Genomic DNA, 6767 nt, shown 5'->3' on the forward strand with positions numbered 1-6767 from the left:
TCTTCACTGACCATAAGAGCCTAAAGTATATTTTCACTCAGTCAGAGTTGAACATGAGGCAAAGGAGATGGTTAGAGTTGATCAAGAATTATAATTTGGAAGTCCACTATCATCCAGGAAAAGCCAATGTGGTGGCGGATGCTTTGAGTCATAAGTCGCATCAGGTTGAGGAAATGCCCTTGTCACTCCACCGCACGGAGGTGCTAGCTCAAATTGCATTGATCTCAGAATTGCTGGAGCAAATTATTCGGGATTAGGAGGAAGACCCCGAAGAGATTCCTCACATCAAGAAGTTGCTAGCTGAAGGACGTGGACCTCATTTTAGCATTGATGAGCAGGGAGTCATGAGATACAAGAATAGACTGGTGGTTCCATCTAATGAGGAGCTGAAAAGAAAGATTTTAAAAGAAGCCCATCATTCCAAGCTATCTATCCACCCTGGTAGCAACAAGATGTACCATGATCTACGCCAACTGTACTGGTGGTCCTACATGAAGCAAGATATCACCCAATTCGTTGCGGAGTGTGACACTTGTGGTAGAGTCAAGGCAGATCATATGCGTGCTCCTAGATATCTATAGCCTTTGCCCATCCTGGTTTGGAAATGGGAGGATGTTTCCCTGGATTTCATTATGGGTTTACCTCGCACCTCCACGGGTTTTGATTCTATTTGGGTCATTGTGGACCGTCTCACCAAGTCTACCCATTTCCTTCTGGTGGACACTAGATACACTGCCAAGAAGTATGCGGAGTTATACTTTGATCAGATTGTGACCCTACATGGAGTTCCTCTCACCATCATCTCTGATAGAGGGTCAGTTTTTATCTCTCGTTTCTAGGAGAAACTCCAGGAATGTCTGGGTACTTGTCTTCTTAGAAGCTCGGCATACCACCCACAGACTGATGGTCAAACTAAAAGGGTGAACCAGGTGCTCGAGGATATGCTATGGGCTTGCACCATCTATTTTCCTGAGAAGTGGGATCATTGTTTGAAGCTGGCAGAATTTTCATATAATAACAACTATCAAGAGAGTATCCGCATGGCGCCATTTGAAGCTTTATATGGACAGAAGTGTAGGATGCCACTAAACTAGGTTGAAGTAGGAGACCATGGGTACTTTAGGCCTGATTTCATAAAGGAGGCTCAAGAGAAAGTAAATATAATTCGTGAACACTTGAAGGCATCTCAGAGTCGACAGAAGGCTTACGCAAACAAGCGAAGAAGACCTTTGGAATTTGTAGCTGGGGATTATGTGTATCTCAAGGTATCTCCTATGAGAGGAGTACATCGGTTTGGTGTCCATGGCAAGTTAGCCCCTCGATATGTGGGTCCATACAAGGTGTTGTAGCAGTGTGGTCTCGTTGCTTATCGTCTCCAACTCACTGAAATTCTCTCGGCAGTTCACAACGTATTTCACGTCTCACAATTGAAGAAATGCCTACGAGTAAGTCTGGGCAAAATACCCGATACCCATTACCCGTACCCGAATTACCCGAACCCGGACCCGAATTACCCGAACCCGAGGTACCCGATTCCAAATTCGGATAGCGATTTTGATTACCCAAAATTAGTTTGGGTAATTCAGGTAATATCCCCCGGTACCTAAACTACCCGAACTACCCAAAGATTTATTTTTGTCTTTGTATTTATCATGTGTTGTTAGCTGAACCATTTAACTTATCACTTTATTAAAATATAATTCTCTCTATTTGAATGAGTGACTGTAATATATTATTCTCTACAAATTGCTATTGAAATTCTATACAAATTGCTGCTGAAATTATGTATAGATCGCTACTGAAATTTAGTGTAGTTTGTTGTTTTCTGTAAATTTGGGTATATCGGGTAATACCCGAACCCGAACCCGAATTATCGGGTACCCGAATTTGCGGGTAGTGTTTTTTCGGAGGTAATATCGGGTAGCAATTTTCATTACCCGAATTTTGAATTACCCGAATTACCCGACCCGAAAAAATCGGGTAACCCGAACGCCCAGGCTTACCTACGAGTTCCTGAAGAATCTATGGAAATAGGACTTCTGCTCCAACCTGATCTATCTTATGTGGAGCATCCTATAAAAATCTTGGGTGAGAAGGAGAGAGTGACCAAGAACAGGGTGATAAAGTTTTACAAGGTACAATGGCAAAACCATTCAGAAGACGAAGCCACCTGGGAGCAAGAGAGCTACTTATCAAAGCATTACCCCCATCTCCTCCCTAGGTCGGATAGTTAGCTATTGCACCAAATGTACTCCCTGCCTCTTTCTCACACTAGGCACATGAAATCTCGGGTCAAGATTTTGTTTTAGGGGGGTAGATTTGTAACACCCTGGTGTTACATTGTAATGTTTTGCTAAAACATTTCGTAAGCATCTAGATTTGTGTGCATATGTGTATGACATGAAGTATAACTCAATGTTCGACACTTGAAACATTCATATGAAACGTGAGTCCATGGTTACGTTTCATGTAATACTTTGTAATCGCATTGTTCTGGAATCTAAAAGGGCTTAAAGAACATGTAGCCAACAGCGATAAAACTAGGTGTGGTCGGACAAGGTTAGCTAGCTAGTACCTCGAGTAGGCTGGGTTTGAATTCCGACGCAGGATCGTTCGTTCAATGTCGTTCTCGTATGTTTCGGAAATGGCCGACGATGCCATGTTTGGCAAACTCTGTGGAACGATTGGCTTAAGAAGTAGCGCGATGTAATGACTACGGTCGGTAGTTTGATGAACCATCTTGTGCATCGAGTAATTTGTTTAGTGATTGGAGCTTTTCGTGCAAGGTTTCTCACTGCTTTAAAAAGCATGCATGACACCTAACTTAAGCCCTAGGCGTGGTCACCACCCGCTGCTAGCATGCCAGCACCCACTGCGTTGTGCACGCGCATGACCTACGCGTCCTGGCCGCCTACCCCGCTGCTGCTCGCCTACGGCCACTACCCCACTGCTGCTCGCCTGCCGCCATGTCTAGCTCGCCCTGCACGCCAGCACTGGCCACGTTTCCTTGCCGTCGGGACACGATGCGCACGTCTTGCTCTGCGCTGCATTGGCCAGGAGCGCATCGGGCCTACACTACATGCCGCCGTTGCCACACCGGTTCTGCGTCATTGACATCGCTGTGGCTGCTTGCACATTGGACGACAGTCTACCTGCCATCACCTTGCATCGCACTCGCGCTGTGTACCTTGTCGGATGCTACCCGCTGCGTCGCTGTACCGTTGCCTCATCGGCTTGCTACCAAGCCTTACTGGCTGATGCCTAGAGCCATGCCCTACTGCTTCCCCATGGCCGTGCACGTCGGTAATTGCATTGACGACCACCGCAGGTCCGAGCCATGCCGCGCCATGATCTCCCCTGTCTCCACTATCTCCTTGCCGCCGTGGCGATTTCCCCCAACTCGCCTTAACCATAGCCGTGGACTTCAATTCATCTTAGGCTCAGCTCTGTTAGACATCTAGCTGTGCCTCGTCCCCACATTACTGTGTGTGTCCTTGCACATGACCGGAATTTTGTAATTCCACGTCACCGGCTCCATAAGGCCGAGCCAACATCCTCCAACGATGAGCCAGCCCCGCAGTGTATCTCATAGCGATTTAGTGCACCCATAGTCTCGCTGTATCCTCCTGAGCACCCCGTGCACCTCAGTCGTAGCATCGCAGCAGGCTAGCCCCACCACCGCGGTAGTGCCACCATCGGTCACCACCGCACCGCCGCGAGCCCACGTGGCTAGCCTTGCTCAGACCATCTCCGTCTACACCGTTAACTTAGAGGTAACCGTGAGTACTCCCTGGTGCTCGCTAGCTCTTGTACTGGCCTCGCCTTTCTAGGTCAGGAGCCACCGTCGGGGAGGGAGTTCGTCACTGTGCCTTTGCTCATCGTGTCACCTCCAGTAGCTTCTACTTGTCGTCAAGGTACCTATCGACCCCTTAGGTAGACCATAGAGGTTCGGGTGAGGCCGATGTAGTCGCTCAGTGCCCGCGCCGTCGCGCCGGTGCACGCCCTGGGGGCCAGGGACTTAGTCACGGTGAAGACGTAGAAGTGGGAGGGTGTAGGTGTAAAACGTTAGACTGTGGGAATAGTGCTCTAGTGCTCGCGGAGATTATCGGGTACGTCGGGGGTGTTCGTGCATATTTGCCGACGCGCGTAGGCCTTCCCTGTCGCTCGCCGTTGGCCGTCTAGGCCGTGCCTCTGTGTCAGCCACGCGCTGGGCTGCTATCGCGCGTGGGTGGGATGACGCGCTGGACCGGGCCGCGCGTTGTGGGCCGACGTAAGAGGATTCGATTTTCCTTATTTCCTGGAAATAGAAATGCTTATTATTTTCTGTTATGAATCCAACTTCAATAAATCATAGTAAATTGCATGGTTGTCCAAAAATAGCGAAACTAAGTTTGTTAGGTTCGCAAAAATGTCATCTACCTGTTAGTATAGTTAGTTCACCATTAGCTATTAGGATGGTAGGCTCATAAGAGTTAAGTAGAAAGCTTAGCGTTATATCAATCAATAATTACAGGAATTGTTGTGGCAAACCGACAATAGCTTTAGCTTTGAAATCATTATAGTAGGTTCCTTAGGCCTTTATATATTTGCTGTAAAAATTGTTAGCCGTAGAGCGAGTTGCTTAATAGCATAGTTATTATCCTTGCCTTATTGTATGTATCGTAAATTGGCATTAGGAGTAGGAATATTCATAGTCGCCGTATGAAGGTATGTCATGTTCCTACTTGTTAGTGGTGCTGGTACGTAGCTTAGACTTTAGTGGGTAGATCTCACTTAGTAGTTTAATAGATGTACTTTAAGCGAAGAGTTGTTGTTGTCATCTTGTTAAGCATTGCATCATCATTTCATATAGATCACGAACAGGTAGACTTCGTACCCGTCTGCGAGCCGGAGTATGACGAGGTGATCGAGGAGTATGAGGAGGAGCTCTTCGCATAGGAGGGAGCCTAGGAGCCTGTTGGTACTAACTTTGCTGACCTGGCACCTGCCCAAGGCAAGCCTCGGTGCATAACCCCTATTTTTAAATGATTACTGAATATATTTATATGATATGCATTTATGTTATAGGCATTTTATGGAAACTACATGCATAAATATATCCACCATGAGTCCTACTAGTACAGGCCGAGTAGCTGCTATGCTTAGGATGTTGGTAGCGTGAGTAACCTGTCGTTACTCGCAAATAGGCGATTAAACTATGATAGGAATTCCAACTATGATATCATGATGAAATAATGTAAAGGAAAATGGTGACCGGGTAGGGATGTGGTTTTGGTACTGGTGGGTGTGAGGGGTTGTGTCCTGCGGCCAACAGGGCATAATCCGGTTACACTTTTTCCCTGTCTGTATCGATTAAGGACCGGTCATTGCATATGACTCTAAGCAAGTCACAGATTGTTGTCCCGAGCACATACTTGGGTATGGGCGTAGGGAAGGCTTGCTGCTCTCTTGTTGTAGATCCGGCTCTTTCCGGACCGACTAATGGGAAGAGGAGGTGGTGGAGGTCCTTGCGCCGCACTAAGTCCGGGACTCAGAGGCGAGGGCTTGGAGTCCAAGTTTGGACGAGGACCTAGACACCTGGGATAGGAGAGTGGTGGGTTAGTCCTACTTGTGCCTGGGGTACAAGCAGGACGTGTGTCTTTAGGGCACCTAGCTGGGCACATTGATTCGTGAATTGCTGGGTTATCCGGTATGGCTTGTCTGCGGTTTAGCACCGTAGTAAGAACTGTAAGTGGAAAAGGAGAAGGAACAATATTGATTGCTCAACCCTTGCTTGAAAGTAGAATAGGTGCTTATATAGATTTACTAGATGAAAACTTAATTTGGCTGATGATAATAATGTACCAATAAGGACTCACTATTAGTATTGCTTTTTGGCTAAAAGAGAACCAGCAAACCATAAAGCCTAGCATATTCCTTGGAGTCGGGAAAGTATTCCCACTGGTTGGATAAGTCTTGCGAGTACATTATATACTCAGGGTTTATTTACCCCTATTGTAGGTGATGCTTGAGGAGTACCTCGTGTAGAGGATTCTTCTGGTGGGCTCAGATGGAATCCTCGTTATCTTATCGTTAGATGTTATCTTTTACTATTCCGCTATTTATCTTTCCACACTCTGTATTTGGTATTGTAATAATGTACTTTTTAAGACACTCTAATGTATGAGATGGACTTGTGTTGTAACTCGTTCTCATTATTGGATCCTTGGGAAAAATGTGGATCTTTCGGGTTCTCCCTCGGGGTGTACCCGACGGACATCGCTCGCTGTAGCTGCTTTCGGGGTGCTTAGTGTCTGGTGGAAGATGAGCACCTCTATAAGTATGCTATTTTGGGTGGTTCTGCCATAGATGGTGTGCTTAGAGGACATGAGGTTTATACTGGTTCAGGTAGAAAGTCCCTACGTCTAGTTCGTCGCTGCTGCTCGTGTTACTAGCACCGAAAGTTTATAGTAGGAGTTACAAACGGACAAGAGAGGGAAATGATCCCAAATCTCTAGTGAAAGGAGTGAGTGGGTGCTGAGAGCTCGATCGCTGCTCGGCTGTGCGTTCATGTCATGCTCTTGTGCAGATCTATATCAGATCATTATGGGTCGATCGGTTCGGGATCTCCTTCATGGGGCGCCCTGCTTTCCCTTTTATAGGCCAAGGAAAAGCGCGGGCTATAGCATAGGAAAAGGAGAAGAACGAGAGAGAGAGAGAGACCTCTAGGATCGTCGGGTCCTACTTCTTCTTCATATGGGTCCCACCGACCCTATAGATGTCACAAG

This window comes from Miscanthus floridulus, chromosome 7, assembly GCF_019320115.1.
Source record: "Miscanthus floridulus cultivar M001 chromosome 7, ASM1932011v1, whole genome shotgun sequence".
Classification (NCBI taxonomy): Eukaryota; Viridiplantae; Streptophyta; class Magnoliopsida; order Poales; family Poaceae; genus Miscanthus; species Miscanthus floridulus.